The following is a 21,394-nucleotide window of genomic DNA, read 5'->3' on the forward strand; positions in this document are numbered from 1 at the left end:
GGTCAGGGAATGGTGGAGGGTAGGGCTGTGGATGGGGTGGGGGGAGGGGTAGCTATAAGGCAAAGCCACCTCAGTGTCTTGAAAAAATTCTCTGGCCCCTTGCCTTCCCAGGGGAGAGGGCAGCACAGCCCCCACCAGGGGAAGGAATAAACCGTGTCCTTGCAGAAAAACCAGTCCTCCTCTTCCAGGCAGTGGGATGTGTGCTGCCTGCTCGTGTCCTGGAGCTCCCTTCACCCACAACAGTCCCTTGACCCCAAGATCCAGCAGCAGCAATGGCTCAGTGACAGTTTCCAGGGACCCCAGGGCTGAAGGGGCACCTCAGCAGAATCCATTTTTAGACTATTTCAGGGTTAATAAGGTTTTCTCCGTTACCAGGATTACAGGAATTGAATGCTCTCCACAATTTATTTTAATTCTAACTAGATAATATGGCAATAGGGAGCACCAAAGGAATCTTAAGGGGAAGGAAGAGAAAGGGGGAGACGCTGAAGTTGGGTTGTTCTCAAGACTTTGGGTCTGCAAGGTCCACTGACTCATTGGAGAAAGGGCTGTGGCCTGGATGGACGCTGTGCACAGCAGTGAATCGCAGGTCAGCTCCCTCAAAGTTGTCCGATGGGGACTAAGGCTGAAAATATTCCTAAACTCATTTTCTTTTTCCTCTGGAGGGAGATAAGAGTAAACATGAATCATTCTTCTAAAAGTTTGAGAAGCGTTTTGTTCCAAGAAGAAATATGTAATTGTTTTTTTCTTCTTACAGTAACAAGTTCACAGAAAGCTTCAGGAGGCTTTTACAAAGGCTTGTAACCACTTTGAAGCTGGAAACTGTTTTTATATACGTACAGCACTTGCGTAACAAGGTCTTGACAGTGAATGGGATTCCTGGGTGCAGTTGCAATTAAGTGATTAATAGTATCATTCATGGTATCATACCTCACTCATAGGTTTCCTGTAAGTTAAGAGGAATACATTGGCAGGAACACACTGGTTGTGACTTTAAACACGATACTCTTGGGGGGAAAGTTACAGCTAACACATGCACTGAAGGGCAGTGCAATTAGTAAAGCTACGTAAAGGGCTAAAGAAAACAATTTTTAGAGCAAAAGGTGTGGAAAAACAGGACCACAAAGATCTAGTTCTGAGCTAGTTCTGTGGCACAGAGAAAGCTAAGTGGATATTGCCACACAGGTGGTGAAACCAAGGACAGAAAACAAGATGTGTCTGTCAAAGGCATGGGTCAGGGGTGATCACTATTCAGAAATACACAAGTTGGGTGTGCGTTTGTTTGTTTTTTTGTTTTTTATTTTTTTAATCTGGACAGAGGGAGGACTGATTTTGTCACCAAAATGTTTGTCACTTGCTTGTGGCACAAATCACTGAGAAGGCCAGGCAAGATGCAAAAGAGGGTGCAGAGCACTTGTCAAAGGAGAAGTAAATGTCCTGGCTGTGGGCTGCAGCAGCTTGGGATGCATTTGGAGCCTCAAGAGAAGTGACAAGATTTTGGGTCAATATTCCCTAAAAAGCGGCTTATTTCATTTGAAAGCAAATAATGGGTCAATATTTCTGCTTATTTCGTTTGGGGATTAAGTTGTTAAACAGCTACCACGCGGCTGAAGCATGGAGAAATGTGCGGGGTGATAAAATACGACCTAGTGTTTCACTGTACCAGCATCCCATGATTAGCTCAAACGAGACATTTAGCTCGGTCCAAGAAAACATCAGCCCTCGGGAGCAGGCGGGGTGAGTAACACAGGATCGCTTGGGCTGCGTCCCTGCCCAGCCCCAAAACACTCCCTGGCCAGCGCTGCTCCTATTTTTAATCGCTGCGCTATGAAAAGCCCCGTTTCTCAGCACCTGACCTGGCGCTGCGCAGGCACGGACTCGGCAGCGCGTTTATCACGCGGCTGTCATCGCTTTTGAGGAAACGGGCCCAGGGCGTTTCGGATGTTGTCCTAAAGCCACCCGGTGCGACAGGCACAGCGTGGCCTTTCTGCACCGGGGCAGCTCCTGCTGCGAGGCGCAGGCAAAGCGATCCACCCACGAGAGCTGGACCCGGGGGGATTTTTGCCCAGAGCTGAATGGCGCCCCGAAGTTGCATTTATTAAATTGCCTCCCGTCTTGTTTACATTGTTTCACAGGGAGGTGTTTACCCGCCCGAAAAGCTGAAATGTTTCCTCTACTTGCAACACAAAAGCGCAGGAGTGAGTATTGTCGCTGGAGATAATGTTACAGCTTTGGCAGGATGAGGCTTAAAAACTTCATCAGCCTTCCAAGAATTTCGGAAATAGCGATGAATAAGGGCAGAAAGTGCTAAGAGCAGGCAGTGCTTGCAAGAAGTGCCCTCACCAGCAGCGCTTTCAAGAGCCGTTTTCTGTTTTCACTTATCATTAGAGCTGCACAGCTCAGACTGCTTTTAAATAATTATACTTAACAGTTTAAAAACCCTCCCGTGCTAAAATAAATTTTAGCTAAGATGGTTTATGCTTTGCAGCCTCACATGACACTCAATCTTTCTCGTGTGACTCTTGTAACAAGTCAAATTCATGTATTTTGATACTGCGCACGTGATTAAGATACTTGGATCACTTAAGCCCGCACAAAACTGCAGTGCTCGCATGTCATTTATCTTAAAATCCCATTGTAGCGCTCGTGAAGTGTAATTTCTTCAGTGAATGGAAATTTATACTGACAGAGGTGTTATAAAACATGGAAAATACTGGGAGGAGAGGGCCCAACGTTTTCTTTATCTCTTCAAGCGTTCACTAACGGGGATTTATTTTTCAGCTCGGCGCAGGTTACAGAGCTCTGGTGCAATTAAAGGGACCCGTTTCCAGACTTCTTAAGCAAAACTCCCATTACTTGCAACAGGTGGGGACTGTGTGCTGTGGCCTCGAGGCAGCAAACTGGTTCATGGGTTTCACTTTCCATGTTGGTCCCTAAAGCTACTTGCAGAAAATCACCCAAAGAAACTCCTGGGATCCCAGCCTCTACCTCCCCGTTTCAAAATGCATGGGTAAGAAAAACCAATTTATATTCATAACCTTGAGTAAATAAATTGTCACTTTAACTACACATTTTATTGTAATTAAGCGCTTCCCGGTAATAACCAACCCACACTATGGAGCTGTTTCCTAATATAACGGTAAGGCAAGTTCTCAGCTGAGAGCACAATTAGGAAGCTTTTAAAAGCACAGACCAGTTGGTACAGCAGGGTGATGTTGCACAGTTCTCAACATGTGGAGAAAAGGTAGTTTTGCTAAAGAGGTTTGTCCTTATTTTCAAGAAGTGCTGTTGCTGTGTGGTCAGCAAAATCAAATCTCACCTGCGGAATTTCCCAGCAGGATTTTTACCCAGTATTAGCTTGAGTCCCAGTGGATTTGTCTAACACCAAAGGGAGCATGACTGAGGCAGATTTAGACCTTCCCCAGCTTTCTAAGGACTCGTTGCTGTCACCTCTCCATAATGTGGCTACAATTAACTTTGCTGGAATTTCTATATTTGAAGCAGCTTGAAATTAGAGCCTGAACTTCCAGACATGGATGCAGATAGTCTGTGCTACTGTCTGTATGACCCCTTGGGCTTCACACTAAAAAAGCCCACTTATGTTGACAAATTTGCCCTTTGCAGTCTGGCTTCATTGCGGCTGAGCAAAAATAGCAAGTGATACAGCAGACAGAATGGGCCCTAAACTATATTTTTTGATAGCTTTTCTTAGCTCCAGACTAAAGAGCAAGGCATCAGATGTTGACAAATTAGCAGGGAATATACGGAGCAAAGGGATTTGTTACTGAAATGCCCACAATCCAGCAGTTTTGCTGTCCCCCAGAATTTGAACTTTTCCCTTGGTTTTCAGTTGTATTTTGATTAGAGTGTAAATACCAGCCGCTGGCACATGTCAGCTGGCATCAGAGCCGCATGCCAAAGCTTTGTTCAGGTTGGAGCTTTAGTGTCGTTTTATTCATCCACGGATTTTGTTAGGACTTCTGGGGCATAGCTCATTATTTTTACCACTGTAACCACCAGTTGTTGTATAATTATTCCTCTTTAAATCCAGGAGAGCTTGTCTGGCCTTTTGGGTGGGGAAGTTAATTGCACGAAGGCTCTGGAGGATGGGTGATGCTGGATAGTAACTGTGCTGTTGGTGTGTTACCTGCCCCCAAAAAGGAGAATCCAGGCGCTAATCCATGCCCCCAAGCCATGCCAGCTTGCTGGGTACCAGAGCACACCCACACTGAGCTGGAGACTTCTGTGCTGAGACAAGGAGGATTATGGGCACCGCGTGACTAATTCTGCAATCGCGGTATGTGTTTAATTGGTGAACAACTGCATTTTCTATCCTTTTTTAACCCAGGTCACAGTGCCAAAGGACTGCCTGATGTTTGAGGTTCCTTTCAGGTATTTTCTTCATTGAGATGCACTGTGCTTAAGGTTACTGTTGTTGCCAGCTTTGTCTTATGCCCTCAAGCACTACTTTGCCTTCTAGTGTTGGAAACCAGCATTCAAATTCCCCTGAAACACCAGGCTGTGCTGCTTTCACAGCTCACAGAGGGCCTTCCCTCAACCTCAGATACAAAAGCTCTGGCTTCTCCAAAGCCAGTGACCAGGAGTCAGGAAAAGCACAGTTCAGAGAGATAGATAGATATATATATAGATAAATAAATAAATAAATAAATATATATATATATATATATATATATATAAAAGCAGACTACAATCCCAAACTTTAGACATGTCCTGCTTTTAAGCTCTCTGCCTCAGATGCCCTGTGAAATACAAATAACAGCATTGATGATGCTAAGCTCATAAAAAAGTAAGTATTTCTAACTTCCAAGAGTGTGTGTTGCAGTCAGTTGAAGTCAATGCAGGTTGAATTCAGTGGAAGGAAGGTATTTCTACCAGCTGATGGTACGTAACCATTCAAACAGTTTACCAAGTGCCACGGCAGCAAAATTCCTTCTGTTTAAGACTGCCCAGTTGCCTGGCAGGAAAATGTTCCCAAATTGGTGTAGTAACACTGGAATCACTTCCTGGTGACAGTCCTGTTGACTGACAGCCTCCAGTAATGGCAATCTATTAATCTCTTGCTCTGTGGCCATAAAGCATTTTGTCCTCCTTCCATTAAAAGCTGAAAGTAAATAAATACAGGTCCCATCATCAGATCATTTTGCTTGCATTCTTGCTGTCTACAAAGCCTCTGCATGAGATGGACAAGCAGAAGGGCTAAAGAAAATGTCCCCATCATTGGCATAAGGCCAGCCAAGATGTGACACTGCAAACGTGGGGCTCAGGAGCTGCTGAGTTGCAGGGGTCATTCCACTTTGCTGTGCACAACAGCCCACGTTGCTGACACTGTCGGGGGGAAGGGCGAGGTGTGAAACCTGCTCTGAGCTTGGAGCATGTTTGGGCCGGGTCAGGGCAGCCTGAAGTGCTGCGTGCCTTTGGGTGGCTGCCAGCAGAGCCTCTGGGGTTTTGCAACACCTGAAAAAGAGCCTGGGAATACAACAGCCCTTGAATCTGCAGTGAGGAGAGCCCTTAGTCTGCCCCCCAACTTTTTCTGCTTAAGTTACCATTCCCTGTAAAAGAGGACAGGAATTCTTTACCCACATTGTGTTCAGGTGTTGATGTTCTACCTGGAAATGCAATGCAGGTCTTTTAAAGCACATATGGTGGCTACAGCAGCCTAGAGCCAAAGCCTGTCTTCTCTCCTGCTCCCTCGCCTTCCCCTCTCCCCAGGTGTTTAGTTGGCAGAAGAACATCTTTCAAATTCCAGTATTTTATTTAAAAAGCTCTACTCGGGGATTTTAAACTGGTTGCAATTAAGATTTAACAACGGGAAAGTTCTTACAGAGGTGCCATGTCCCTTTGAAATGGCTGTGTTGAAGAAAATCATCCCTATCCATCCTGCAGCCAGCTGGACTGCACTGCAGGGTTAACTTTCACTGTTACCTGTGGCCTTGTGCCTCCTGACACACTCAAGGCATGTGTGGAAGGACCAATAAAATATGTCCTGGAGTGTTTGGTGTATTTTTAGAGTTTGTCCCAGATTATTGGCCTTTGTCCCAGATTTCAGTGGTTAGGGTATAAGAATGCCCGGTGGGGCTCAGTGCTTCCTGCCTTGCTCTCAGGAAGGCTTTAATCAGGAAAAATACCCTCTCAGAGAAGGCAAATAATTAAGTTTTTGTGGCAAATCCTCTATTGCCATTAGCAGGAGATGATAAACACTCAAGACCACAGTATAAATAGAGCAAGGCAGATGCACTAAGATTTAAAGTGCAACATTATTGTGTTACATGGTATTGAGTAATGAATTGGACACCATAACAAGGTAGTTTTCCTTTTTTCTTTACTGGGACCAGAGTTTGTTTTTACATTGTAAATTATCTGTCTTGTGGGGAAATGCTGGTGCAACCCTCCTGAAGGAAGCTCATCCCACCTGCTGGCAGTGTGCAAGCAGGCAGCTAACGATGGAAGGGATCTTCACGTATCATCCCATCCATCCTACTCTGTTGGCACTGGTTAATTGATGTACGGCAGTCCTGGCAAATGCTTATCCAACCTCCTCCTGCAGTGCCCCTGCCTCCCAAGGCATTACAAGTTTTGCGTGCAGAGCTTTTTTCCTCCTGTGCAACCTCAGCCTTTCCTGATGTAATTTGGTCCTTACTGAGCACATGGGGAACAATTCCTCCTTTTCCCTCTTCTTCAGCTTTGTCACATGGGAAGATGGTCTCTCTTTATAATGCCAAAGCCAAAACAATCAAATTCTTTTGTCCCTTCCTTGTATTTCTGGTTGTGCAGCATGACCCTCACTCCATCCCTGGGCTGCTTAGCCATATCTCAGGGGCTAAATTCCCTTGCTGAAGTCCTGGGCTCCCCTGCCAACATATCTGTCATCCACTCCTCAGCTCTGGGGGACTTCTCTGGATTCATCCCTCCCAGTGACATTGAAGGTCATTGGGATGCTGGAGAGCTCCCTGATGGACTCATCCAAGCAATTTCTTGCTTTCGTGTGCTTCCACCTTGGTCTTGCCTCTTTACCTGCCTACCAACTACTTCTTGTCAAGCTGCCTTCGTGCACTTTCTGCATAGGACATTCCATGTGTCACAATAAATACGAAGTACAAAAACTATTCTGTGAAGATTCCAGTCACTGATGCACCAGTTTTGTAGGGACATGAGAGTGACACATTGCCAGTACAGATGCAGATAAAGTCCTGCTGCACCCAGTCGTGCCTATGAGAACTTGCTTTCCTTCCCAGTGCTCCCCAGTACTCAGCTCTTGGACATTTTGGCACATTATCAGTGATAAATGTATTCACAAGTGAGAGCAGACAGTCCTGCAGGTTCTGATGCCAGGGTATTATGGGTTCTTGGCATCAGCAGTGCCTCTCTGTGGATTTCAGACGAATGAAACAGAAATATTTTTATAGTCAGCCTCAAGTTTTTATCTATTTGTAGGTGTCTTGGTTCTCCCTAAATAGGGATTAGGTCCTTTGGAAGGAAGACTGCATTTTGTGTCTTGACTTTCCTGGCCTTTAATGCACCCAGGCTGCTCTTGCTCCCAAAGGCCACTGATCTTGCCCTTTATTTTTACCAGGAAGCAATAATACAGGAAGCAAACAATCTGTTTTCTATTTCTTGTGGCCTACCCATGCTGTGGGATGGTGCACAGACCCTTAATTATTCACCTACATTAGTTCAAATGCTTGCAAGTGGCTACTAATATCAGGTGTGAAAAGAATTCAATAATAATGGAGGGAGAAGGATGATTTTTTTAAAAACCAAGGATAGTGTGAGACAAGGGTGAGAAGGGTGAAGGACATACAGCAGAGGTACTGGCTGGGGTATTCTGGTGTCCTGGGTTCCAGCTCAAATTTCTGCAGAATTTCTGATAGGCTTTTCTTTACTTATCTGTTAAGTCCAGATCAGAATGGGAACAACGGACTTTATCCGCAGAAGTAATTAAAATGTTGCACTCCCTGGCACGGGAGTTAAAATCAATTTCTCAAACGCAAGATCAAGAGCAGTTGGCCAGGCTTCTGCCATGTGGAAAAAGATCCAGGACTGTGATGCTTGGGAGTACAGCTGAAACCCAGTGCTGCAAAAATCCAGCAGTTCTCCTGGGGTGCCTGTTCTGAGGGGCACACACTGCAGAAGACATGGGACAACCCCTCCACTCCACTTGGTGAAGGTCTTAGCTCAAGGACAATTTCCACACCTCAGGAAACACATGGCTTAGCTGGGAAAAGCCCAAAGAGGTGCATAAAGAGTTGCTGGAGGTGTAGAAAATTTGCCTTTGAGGTAAAGCTGGGTGTGGTCTGAAGAGGGGACTGAGCTGACACAAAACAAGTTGCCAAATACATGCAAGGCTGCATGCAAAGAGGAGAGGCACAATGTGTCCTTGTACCTTCTGCAAGTAGGGTGAGTAATCGGCTTCAGCTCCAGCAGGAGGTAAAAGATTGGGAAAAAATTCCTGGTGCTGGGGATAGTTTAGTTCAGGGATATTCCCACAGACTCTTGTGGAATTGGCACTGCAGGAAGTTGTTAGACAAAGCTCTTGCAGGGATGGTTGAGGTGTTGTTGATTGTACTGGGAACCTCTTAAAGGGATTTATCCAACTGGTTTTTTTCCTATTTCTTCCAGTTGCCACTGAAATCATTGGAATTCAGCTCTTCAGTGTTTGGGAAGACCTGCCACAATAGCAGTCCCCTGTTTGTAATCAAGAGGATTGCAAGAGCAATCAAATGCATATTGAGCTGATGTGCAGCTCCCAGGATTGTGGGGGGCACAGAATCAAGCTGAGAAGTACGTGTGCCATAGCTGTAGAAGTTGGTCCTTCTAAAGCATTGAAAATCCAGCTTTTCTTTCACAAGGAGATCCTGCACGTGAGGAATATCACAGGTTATATTTAGTGTTACAGAGGCACGAGGGAGATCTCATTAGAGCCCAGCGACAACCATCCGTTATAAAGGGAACAGGAGCAATTTCTAAGTCCTCAAAAAATAGTGTGTCTCTGTTCTGCCCTGTCCTCACTGCCTGCTGCTGCTCTAGGACACAGCTTTCCTGAGAGAAGGATCTGTGCCTGCCTGCTCAGTTAGCCCTGATACATCACGTTTTATTTGCTGGGGGACTTGAACAATGAGCAGCAAACACTCCTGTTCCTATTTTAAACACATGGAAACTGCAGTACAGGGAAATAAAATGACTTGCACAGAGTCACAAGGCAATTTCATGGCACGGCTCAGACCAGAGTCTAGCTCCCTTGCTCCCAAACCCATGTGCCAGCTTTTCTTTTCACTGACCCTTAATTTTAATCACCTTCCAATAAATTCTGTTGGCCTTTTTCAGTTGAATTCCATGGGACTAATGCCAGGTACCAAATGAAGTCACCCAGAATATCGAAGCAAAAGGAGGCAGTATTAGATGCAAAGAAAGAACTGATGGAAGAGGACAAGTAGATTTTACAAAAAAGAATAAAAAGGAGTAAGTTCTAGTGCCGCTTCCATAATATCATTCCCCTTTTAATTTGTGCCTGATCAAAATTAAAAAAAAAAAATAGATTGCTAATATTAATAAATGAAATGAATCTTGAATTTTATAATAGTGGAGGAAATGAAAGGACCAAAGTAATATTGTGTTGTTAACTGAGATTTTAATAATGATTCTGTCTTCAGTTGGTGCATTTATTCCACAGAAAGTAAATCATTAATGAAGAGGAGGGGAAAACAGTTTTGTGGTGATGGATTTTTGAAAGAAAAGTTTAATTTTGCTTAACTTGTAGAGACTCTGAAATATGCTTGGAGCACTAAAACTAAGCTACCACCACCTCAAAAAACCATTTTTAGAGGCAGAATTTAGCCAAGGGGCTGACAGTGCCTGGGGTAGGATGGAGAGATGCCCACAGCTCCGTTCTGGGAGAGCTGAGATGAGTGAAGAGGTGGGTTAGAGATGTTGGTTTGATGGAGGGAGTAAGGTTTGCTGTTGCTTGGTTGCATTCTAATAGGTATTTCTGAATGACACCTGGAGAGCAGTAGGATATCATCCTGACCCTAAACCAAGGGAGATCCAACTGGGCTCACCCCACATTTTCTGTGGACTTTATCAAGACCTGCTTCCACCATGTCCTCTGCAGTGGGGAGGGTGGACTCAAACCCCTCTCAGTTCTTTGAGGGTATTTGACTTCCCAGGTGAAGAAGAAAAACCACCAAGGCTAATGTGTCCACTACCCACCACTATCTTCAACCACCTCCAAGGCGTCCCCAAAAAAGGGCTCCCTGGAGCAGCCCCCTGGTTTGAAATGTCAAGCACAGGGAGGTCTCACAGCAGTGGAGAAGAAAAACATCTCTGTAGTTGAGATTTGCTGCCTAAGAAAAAGCAAATACAGAACGTACATCCCTGTGTGTGCATGAAGGAGGTGGGGGAAAATGCAGAATTCCCCTGATTCCTTGATGAGCACAGCACCCCGAAAATGAATGTAGAAATTTGCAAATTAAACCACATTTCTGTATCTAAATTACCAAATCAATAAAGAGATGTAAACATTAAGCAACATTATATGAGAGCCTGGAGTGTCACCACAAAAAATTAGGACTCTGTAATTAAAAGTACAATGCAATTTATTTTTATATCTTTCTTCATTCAAATCAACAAATCTTATTACTTACCCAAAAATGTAAAGCAGGCTGCAAACTAATTCAAAAGATGAAGATGGAGTGGCTATTGAAAATCCTATGTTTCTTGTTCCCTTACATCTGGCAACAGTCATGATTTAATATTTTAACTACTGTGATAGGTTTTACTGCTGAAGAAAAGTGCATTAATTACTATGGGAAACCTAAAAAAAATCTAATTAAGAACAATAAAATCACTCTTATTGACTGGGAAAAATAAAACTATGTAAAGGGAAATGAGGGATGAAAAAGCTGACAACACACAAATACTAATAAATGTCTGTGCCGGGTAGAAAACACACTTGTGCTGTTACTGGGGGTGTGGATTTGAAGTCTGGCTGGAGATCACAGTTTGGCTAAAGCTCTTCTCTCACCCACTGGAAGCACCTTCTAATTATCTGCAGCTCAGGGAGTTGAGTTTGCTCTGAATTCAGCTCAACATGTCTGTGCAGAGTCAGCCCCACTGGCTGTGTCTGAAACAGCACACTAGAGCAGGAGATTGAACTGCATTTCTGGGTGTAGTGTGGAGTAATGAAGTAATTATCTCAATAGGTGCCGTCCTTCCTGCAAAGTCAGAGAGAACACGTGTGAGAAAGCAGCCCTGTGTCCCAAACACTCATCGTGTCCTGCCCAGGGACGCCACAAGGAGGAATCGCCACGGGCAGATGTGAATCCATCTTTCAACCAGCCACAGCCACTTTGAAATAATGTAAAAGGAACCTTTCTGTGTGAAATATCCGCCACCTTGTTTGCTCAGCCCCAACTGAAGCCATCTGTTGGCTCTGCCATAAGGAAGGACTGGCACCCCCATCCATGCCTTCAGAGGACCCCCAGGGATGTAGGGCTCCTTTAGGAGCAGGTGCCTCTTGTATCGGCCAGAAACAGCAGCCAAATGTGTTAGGAGGTGTTTGTCTGTATTTTCCAGATGTGAAACTAGATTGGACTGTCTGGTTTTGTCATTGTGGGGATCAGATTCTGGGGCTGTGATTTTGAAACTCCATCCCTCATGATCTTGAGCATTCTTGTGATGGCAAGACTCATTTTCTGCCCAGCTTTACTGCCCTCATTCCTAAAGATCTCACCAATGTTGAAATGTCTGTGCATTTTAGAAAGAAGGGAGAAGATGCCACAGGGTCAACATTTATACTAAATATTTAAATATGTACATGTGATTTAACTACTTCAGCTGATATTAATAGTATTAATGCCTTTTCAAGCCAGAGGTAGTCCTTTGATCATGTATATTTACTTCACACATAAAATAGACTGCAGGAGTTTGACCAGTTCTCTGGTACCAAATCCAGTAGCTTGCATATCATTAATATCTCCAAATATGAAAAATTAGTAGTATAAATTTTGCACAGTCCTTCCAGGATTTCAAATCTTCATCAAAGGCAAGAGGAATTGTCTGAGGAATAAGGACTTCTCAATTCAGTGAGTGCACACTGTGCCAGAGAGGAAGAAATGAAATGAAACCTTCGCAACAGATGATCCTATTATAGATGTGTGCTTGCACAGAAAGCCAGAAAAAGGGGGCTGCAGCACCTCAGCTATATTTTGGAGGTATCACTGACACCCAAAGTTGCACAGCTTTGTGCTCAAAGGTAAGTATGTTCTCCTTTCCCACCTTCTCCCCCAGGAAAAAAGGTTGCAAAGCAAAAAGCATGGACAGGGGTTTTATGAAGGAGTTTTGATTGACTGGGGGTTATTTTGCAGCACAAAAACATCCAAGCAGTAATGCCTTTTGATTTGCAAAGAATTTTTATGTTGAACTTTGCAAAACACCTGAGGATTACTCAGGAAGAGTGTCACATACACCATGTGCAATGATCTACACAAGGGTTGCAGAAACAGCCTTTAGATATAAAACAGGAATAAGCAAAGCTTAAATTCACTCTTTGAGAGGAAGATAGAAGGGGTTTTGATGTGGTAGCATCTGAAGGTGTTGTATTAGGACTTGCCACGCTGTACATGCTCTGCTAATCCAGGATCCATAGACATAGGACTTTGTATAGTCTATGTGGAGCTCTGCACTGCCAGGCACCCAGGGCTGATGCAATCCCAGCTCACACACGGCTGTGCCTCTGGTTTGTGCATGGAACTGGGAGCTTGGGGTCTTAGGGGCACCCAGAGGCTGTGAGCTGTTGCTCAGGGGTGGAATGTTTCAGCTACCTGAGTTTGGGACTGCCTCTCTGTTGTGGCATCCCTCAGTCCTGCTGTAAATCTCTGTGCACTGCAGGGTACAGGGAGAGCTGCACCACCAAGTGCCTGAGGTGCACCAAGAGCACCAGGGCAGGGGAAGGTCATGAGAAAAGTGGTGGGATTAGACTCAACTCATTTCAGGTATTTACAGAGTAGACTTCTAAGTGAGAGCTGTCACGCTGGGTTTTCCAGGCAGCAAGGAGAAATAGGTGGGTTTATTATGCCATTCATCTGCTCTGTTTTAACCATCTCCTTTAGGAAGAGATTAATCACTTGTAGACTCCTTCAACAGTATTGACTGGCTCTCCATTGACTCGCAAGGGAACCACAGGTGACCTGCCCAAGTGCAGATTTCTGCTTTACTGGGGTGAACCTGCTGAGAACTTCGTGCCCATGGTGTAGGACTTGGCTGCTCTGAGCATCTCAGACTGTGGCATTTCAGTCAATAACTACTTCAGCAAGCTTGGTATTTTTGGAGAAGCGACACCCCTCAGGAGGAGTTTGCAGTGTTAAGTAGACAGAAGAAACAGCAGGTGGGAAACAGAGATGCCCTGTGGTCAGTAGGAAATAAAGTCTGTGCTTCCTGCTCCCGCAGCATGTGCCTCAAAACCTGCCTGTCTTTTATAGCAGGTTTTCGTGTCTTCACAGAGAGATTAGTTCAGGTGTGAACTCATCATACTGATGATAAGCTCATGATGACTGCTGTCATCTCCCTCCAAACTGAAGGGGTCCTGTCGAAGCCGTATCTCATCCCCTGTGGCTATTGCTGCACCTTGTCCTCAGAGCATCAGCTGCTTCTGAGGAAGCCTTGGGTCATCAGGAAATAAACTGTCTGGGTCATCAAGAAAGCGTGTGCTTGAAAGAGAGAAAAAACCCATCATACTGTAGGAGCAAAAAAGCAGAAAACCAGCCTACACGTGTAAGAGTGGCAGCCTCTACAGTGTGGTGTGTGTCCACACGTTGTTTCAGAAGCCATCTCCCTTCGGCTGTGATCACTCTCAACTGTTTGCAGTCTGTGTGCGGTGACGTGCACAGAATATTACTATGAAAATGTGCATTCTTGTTAATAGGTATAGTTTAGGATGATTGTTAGCAGAGCATAAGGCCTTATTGATTGAAAGTGGCATATGGCAAGGATGTATAATGATTCGCTTTGGCTGCTAGTTTGAAATCCTATTCATGGGTGAAAAAAAACCCCACTCGCCTTTGCAGTCAGGCTTCATTCTTTCTGCAGCATGTTTTTCAAACCAGGCCATTTTACAAGTGATCCGTAGGAGAGATTTCCTGCTCTCCTGGGTGTGTGCTCAAAGCTTTTTTCAGTCTTGCAAGGGCAGGTCACAAGAACAAAAACTGAAGTTATCATATGCCTCCCTTTGAGGGAAAGGTTGGTTGTCTTGCAGTTCTCTCTCTAAAACTCTATTTCTGGGCCTTTAGTGTTTAGGAAAGGTGGTGGACTTGAAATCCTGATCACAGTAAATGCCAGGGATAGGTACAAGGCTGGTTTCCAGCAGCATTCCTTGGTGCCTGGTGGGAGAGGGTGTAAATCCTCACCTGCAGCAACAGCCTTGTGGAAAAGGTTTTAATATTTTTTCCAATTGCATTTTTGAAAGGCAAAGATGCCAGGGCTCCAGCAAGCTGCAGGGAAAGTGAGCTCTTCTCTGGATCCAGCTTCTCTTCACAGGGGGAAAAAAATGCATGTTCCTACATGGCATTGGCAAATACAGAGTAATTAACCTGAGGTAAAATCCCAAAGCAGACAAAGTATTAATAAATGTGAACTGACAGAGATAAGCCCTGAGGACCTCATCTATCTTCCCCATGCTTCAGCAGGTCCAAGTGAAGCTGAAGTTGTCTCACCTGTTCTGCCTTGTGTGGACTGACAGGGTAAGCACAGGCCTTGCACTGGGTAAAGCTGGCACCTTGTGAGTCCTGAATGCCCCCACCCCCCATCACTGGTGCTTCTGAGGAATCTGTTGAACCTCAAGAGAGTTGTCCTGAAGGATGACAGCTCAGAGTGGCCCTGTCCTGGTGCTCAAGAGCAAATATGGCTGCAACTGATCCCAGTACTGACCCCAGCACCCCCTCAGCCACTATTGCTGAGGGGCAGTGCAGGGAAGGGTTTTGCCAGGTTGGCTGGACATTGGAGGAGAAGGTGATCCCAGCAACCCAGAGCTATCTGGGTTGCCTTCACTGAACAGGGAAAAGCTGCAGGGACTCATCCTAACCCAAATGGATCAGCTCATACAGGAAGATAACTAGCTGGCAGAGGAAAAGGGTATGATCTGTGCCCATTCCTATGAGCCTGCAAACCGCCTTGACTTTTATCTGGCTGATGTTCAGTATTATCTGAACACTTTTCCTGGCAACAGCACCAAGAACAATTCAAATGGCACTCACTTCACTACTGGAGGCACAGCTCTTGTGTTTCCCCACCAGCAAATAAAGAGCAGAGCCGAGCCTTCATATATGTCTTTTCTGGGAACTGATGCTTTCTAAGAATTGCTTACAAAGAATTAAGTGATCTATTTGATTGTCATCCAGAAGTCCTGGGCTTGGTAAATGATCTTGCACAATTCTTTTTTCCAGGAAGATACTCCTTCAAGAAGGTCTCAAGGATTTGCCTGTGGTAGGCAAAACAGGGCTCCCTTGAATAAAATAACCCAGAGCAGGCAAATAAATGGAATGTCTTTCATTATACCTGTCACCAGTTTATTTACTCTGTGTCCTCTTTCTGCCATAAAAATCTTGAGTGATTTCAGCACAGTAAAACATCTGCACTCATTTTCAGAAAATAACAACTGCCAATGTATGAACTCACTATTTTCTCAGAACGCCTATTGTTCTGTGTCCAGCCCTTATTGTTTCTCATCTCCTGTGAGTGGTTTACAATCAAATCCGCTTTATTTACAGTGGAAAGCAAAATATGTCAGAGCAAGACAATTGACTATAAGCCTTCAGTCAATAACAGCTTATTTTTGTGCATGCTAAAATGTAGTAATTTCTTGCCTTCATTGAAACCGGTGGCAAAATTCCCATTGGGAGGTGTCAGTTCAGTCCCGTGCCAGGTGCTGGGCTCCTGCTAAGTCTAAGTTGGTACACCTTACCATGCACCTTCTAAGCCTGGATCCAGCACACACAGACCATCTTTCCACAGGCTCCACAAGCCATCCTGCAGTGAGCACTCACAATTAAGGCCTTGTATCAAACAATACTTTAGCATTGTTCAACTGGTTTGGTGCGTAGGGACTTTTGTAAGATACTGAGCTGTCAGCAGGCAGATCATCTCTATCCCACAGTGTCTCAGTCTTTACTCTTGGTTTGTGGCCAACATCAACTCCCACTGAAGGCCTTTCTTATATAGTTTTCCAGTGAATGCTTTCCATGGGGTCATCACATCTCAGAGATAAACACTGAAAAGCTGAAGCGTGCTATTAAGCTTCTTAAAACATTAGAAAGACAATCATTTTGACAGAAGAGATGTTAATCACACTTCTATAAAAGCTTTTCATCTTCAAAGCATTTAACCAACATTAATTACAGGTAATTGGCTTTTCCACATACATCATGCAAAACACACCTTTCGTGTCACTTGTCTCTGCTATCTTACCCGGGATTTCTGAGACAAAGCTGTGCCTCTCCAGTGCAGCACAGCTTCCTGAAGCCACCTGAGGCCTCATCTTGCAAATCCCAAAGGGCAACATTTAGAACAGCAGTTGTACAGAATACAGACACCTCAGCTGAACTGAGAGATCTGGGAAAAAAATAATGCCATCCCACTCGGGTGACTGCAAAGCTGTGTCTCCATTTCCCCGACAAAATCATCTGAGGAGACTCTCTGAAATTTTGATGTCCCCCTTGCCTGGGGACGTCCCTGTCTTCACCAGGCCTATCTAGGTCCCACACCCACATTCTGGTGTCTGCCCAAAACGTCCAGGACGCCCTAGCCAGAAGCAAGCTGCTCTCTGGACTCCAGCAGCACTGCATTTGATAGGCTAGAGTAAAAAGAGAAGAGACCACATTTTCCATGGATACCTTGTGTCCAACCACTTACCCAAGAAGTCAAGAACTTGGGTCCACTCCCTTCATCTGCTGGGGGATGTCTGAAACCCCCATCTGCCACCACCTGCCTTGCTTTTCTTGCATGACCTTTTCATTGGAACAACTGCTACATTCAGCCACAAACAACCTGAGAAAGTTTTTTATTCCATTTTACAGCATGTGTGAGACAAAAAAACTTTCTTGCCCAGTGAACTGTCAGGATTCAGCTAGGAAATACGAGTTCCATGTGTCCTTGGAAGAGCTGGCTAGTATTCAAGCTCCCTGTTGCTCAGGGCTGAAAGAAAAGGATTTTGGAAGCATAAGTCACAAAATAGTAAATTTCACCCAAAAGGCCAAATGAAGAAAATGCCCAAGAAAAGAAAAAAAAAAAATGTTTACAGGGACTAGTGCACAGAGAATTTATCCTGGACATGAGCACTGGTTGGAGGATAAGGTTCACAACAGGTAAGAAATAAAACCCAGGCACTATCTGGGATCAACAGCACCACTCAGGTCAGGAGATAGGTGAAGGTCCTGATAAGTGTCTTCCCTCTGTTTGGCTGCCTTTCAGAGGGCAGTATTGAAGGTGATATTATGCTTGTTTTCATATTCAGTGTAGAGCCATTTACAAGCTGATTAGCTCCATCACTGTTTATATATGTAGCTAACAGAGCTAAAAAATGTGCTGTTAGTTCAATGGCTCATGAAGGTATGAAGGCTCCACCTGGCAGCCTGGCATTTCTGCATTGCCTTGAAGTAAATAAAGGTGCTTTCCCAAAAGTTCAGGACTTTGCTAACTTTTATTCTTGGCCCTCAACTTTTATTCTTAACCCTAGATGGCTGCAAAGCCCTTTTGCCCCCTTAGCTGGAGTGGCTGTTTATTTTGAAGACATCTTCACGACCTCATTCTCAAGATTATAATTCAGTTGTTGGCCGCACAGTTCTGTCAGACTACTCCCACCCTGGAAGTTAAGTAAATGGTTATTAAGTAAGTGTATTATTGGTTCAGAACGAGGAGACTCCACCTTGCTGGATTGAGCCCTGTATTCATATTTCCTTTTAAACTTCTCCAAGTAACCCCAAACAGGCTGGCAACACTGAGTGCAACGTTACAGGAGATGACTGTGGCAATTTCTGAATGACAAGAGCATTTAAAAGAAATGTCAAGAGTCTGTGGGCTGCAAGCTTTTATGTTTCAAGGAGAAACAAGAACAAAGGAGGGACAATAAATCAAACGCAACAGCTTAGCATGCTCCATGTCTGAGGGTTAACCTCTTGAAAGCCACGTCCCTGACACAGCGAGGGCCACACTCCTTTGATCGGGTCCATTATTTTGTGCAAAGTGATGGAAGCAGCAGGGTGGGCACCTCTGTGCATGCCCAGGGGCCATGTACACTGTGCTTTGCTTGACATGTGCTATGCATTTATGGGTTAACATCAAACATGAGCTGATTTATAATTTTTAATCAAAAAAGGATTATAACCTAATAAATCGTAATAACGTATTCTGTCTGGAGGTTATGTGGTGTAGTCATATAATATACTGGTAGCTTTGCTCTCCTGAGCCTGGAAGATGGTGTAAAGTTCTTGATTTGTCAGTAAACTGTTCCTTGGAAATGCTTAAATGGATCAAGACCCTCCAAGCACCATGATGCAAATGACGATCCCCTTGGGTGGAGCCTTTCCTGCTGTCGCAGGTTTTGGAGTACTTGAATGAGACACATTTGGAAGCTTGCAGCACCCCTGTGTAATGAGGATCTCTTCTCACTTTCAGATGCCAAGTGTTTCTGGTTAAGTGCTAATTATTGACAGTTAGCTAGTTGAATCTAAGCATTAAACATATCAAACACATCACTGATCTTAGAGCCCCAAGGAGTCCTCCAGCCACCAGAGGGTAAGCATTGGTTTGTAAGGGCCCATCATTTTTTGAAGTTAAAAAATTATGGCCACACAAAGGAAGACTTAACCCTCGCTACTGGATTTCCTGGGTTTTGGTTCTCCCACCCAGATAGACTGGTATTATCCTGGGGAATCTTTGAGCAAGCCAGACCTGTCAATTATCGGAGGGGATTTCTGAGCCTTCTGTTCCAAAAGAATGATCATCTTTCCTCCAATCCTTACTCTGCCTCCCAGCAAAAGGCTGTCCTGGAAGAACACTTACTTCCCAGGAGACCTAATTAACATTACAAGACTAATGGAGACTAAGCGTAAAGAATTTTTAAAAAGTCCTTTGACTGCAGTGCCATTTTTAAAGCTGCTCCTCCCTGCTCTTTGTTTGCACACAATAGCTGAACAACCACAGTGGGGATGGGGCAGGGGTCAAGAGGTCCAAGGTATTTTCAAGCTAGTTTTAACTATCTTGCTGTTACCTCACACTCTTCCGCTATGTTTGCACCCATCTGTTGTTGGTTTCAGCCTCCTCCTAAAGCTGCCTTCTAGCCAGGGATGTCCTCTTTGTGTGAGTGCAAGTGCATGTCCTGATAATGCTCCATGGGTGGTCAGTAGAAAGGCCTCAACAGAAGCTCTTAGTCTTGCCACATCTTCACCACTGCTGGAGGATAATGTCACCGGGGGCCTGATCCAAGCCGTAGGAATCTCAAAAGCAGTTTGGAGCTACTCCTTTAACACTGGTTTACTAATTAAGGAAAGATTTCCGAACCAATCAGATAATGAAATCCATCAGGATCAACCAAGTCTATGACAGTAGAATCGCTCTCAGGTGTCACAGAACCACAGAATCATTTAAGTTGGGAAAAAAACCTCCGAGACCATGGAGTGCAACCTTCGAGTGACCACCGTGTCAACTCCACCATGGCACCGAGTGCCATGTCCAGTCATTCCTTGAACACCGCCAGGGATGGTGACTCCACCACTTCCCTGGGCAGCCCATTCCATTGCTTAACAACCCTTGCCATGAAGAAATTTCTCCTCATGTTCAACCTGAATTTCCCCTGGTGCAGCTTGATGCTGTGTCCTCTCAATCTGTCAAAAATGAGAATGTGGAGAATGTGTCCTGTGTCAAGAGGAGAGGATGTTTCTCAGAGGGGATCCACTTACAACCCTTTGGTTAGGAATTTTTTTCCAGTACAGCTGCGATCTTGTAGATATACACCTGGAAAAGGCAACTTTTTTGGCTTTTTTTCCACTAGGCTATAGTTGAAGCTTCTACTTTCTCCAGGGTTCAGCTAAAACCAGCCTGGGCTGACAGTCTTCAGTTGCAATCTTTTGTGATACTCAACTAACAGTGTTTCCCAATAGGTCTTAGACATGGAATTCTTACACTTTCATCTTAATTTTATCAAAGCATCCTAAAATACTGCTCCTTCCACACTCTCTGGGTAAAGAGGGCGCACAAAGAGTGTCTCCTCTCTCCCTGGCTCAGAGGAAATGGTTGCCTTCAGTTTTTATTGTACTAGCATTGACTGTATTCCTATAATAAAAGCATCTGCCTGGTATTTCCAAAGTCGTCTTCTGGGAAATAGCAGCTGTGCTTTCACTGTTTCATTGAAATTCAGGATGAAAAGGGGTGTCTGTCTCCCCACCTAGGCCCAGACATCCTCACCATTTCTTTCCTTGCACTCTTTGAAAACCTCTTCTGCCCTTTGCTTCTTAATGGTTCTGATACAAAAGCAATGAACACAGCAGTGCTGTTCCTAACAGCCCATGAGCCAGCCAGGCTGTGCACAGATGAAGATGTTAGATCCGAACCTATTTCCTGGGAGAAAGGGATGCCTGTGTGAACAAACAAAAGCTCAGCCAAGCTCTCAAAACAGAAAGTTTTCTGCAATCTCTGAGTGGGATTTATCCAAAACCCTGTCATTTCCAGGAACAGGACTTGTTGGACCAGACAGAATCCACCCAAAATTCCTCCAATTTAAAGACTGCTGCAATTAGAAATTAATTTTTAAAAAATAATCTCAGTTTAAAGCAAAGTCCAACTGCAAACAAAGAAATGAAAAGCAGAGGAGTCTGCCTAATTCAGACAAAGTGCTACAGAGAGGAGCCTCGCTCACCACAGTCATTGCCTTTCACCAGTGTGTTTCTGGAATGTGAAAACTGGAGTTTGGAGAACAGGTAATTCACAGACCCAACTCAGCTTTTAATTCTGCTTTGCTTTTAGCACATCTTGACCCTAACCCCGATCCAAAAGGATGGATGTTACTAATGGCTGCATACAACAGGCAGAGTTCTAATCTCCTCTCCCCTCCAGCCAGTCTCCACCGTATCTGCAGCATCTGACTGTGCCCTTAATAGGCAGCTGGATGAGCCCATCTATTACCACCACAGTCTTTGCCAAACCCGAAGGCTTTCAAGCCTAAAATGGGGAGCTGCCACAGTTTGGATTAAAGACACCAAAGGCTGTCTTGGTGGAGCTGCAATAGATCTTTTCTCTGAGGGTGAGATAGCAAGAGAGTCATGCAACACACACCTATGGCTTCTGTCACCCAGCTTCCCAACCCAGCCTCTCAGACTCCCTGCACAGCTGGCGT

The 21,394-nt window shown here is 44.6% G+C and overlaps 1 long non-coding RNA gene across 7 annotated transcripts in view; it reads left to right on the forward strand.

The window, feature by feature from the left end:
- Positions 1–18,409, forward strand: part of LOC108449753 — a 21,135-nt gene extending 2,726 nt beyond the window's left edge. Inside the window, exons 1-5 of one of the 7 annotated variants that reach the window (XR_001866033.1) lie at positions 47–2,198; positions 2,782–3,010; positions 4,349–4,392; positions 8,638–12,268; positions 13,125–18,409. This is a non-coding gene — a long non-coding RNA (uncharacterized LOC108449753). Of the gene's footprint in view, positions 1–46; positions 2,199–2,781; positions 3,011–4,161; positions 4,298–4,348; positions 4,393–8,637 lie in introns of those variants that run through there. The other 6 variants (XR_001866036.1, XR_001866037.1, XR_001866034.1 and 3 more) reach the window with 6 other exon arrangements.
- Positions 18,410–21,394: the final 2,985 nt, after the last annotated feature.

The sequence above is a fragment of the Corvus brachyrhynchos genome, unplaced genomic scaffold (assembly GCF_000691975.1).
Source record: "Corvus brachyrhynchos isolate BGI_N302 unplaced genomic scaffold, ASM69197v1 scaffold18, whole genome shotgun sequence".
Classification (NCBI taxonomy): domain Eukaryota; kingdom Metazoa; phylum Chordata; class Aves; order Passeriformes; family Corvidae; genus Corvus; species Corvus brachyrhynchos.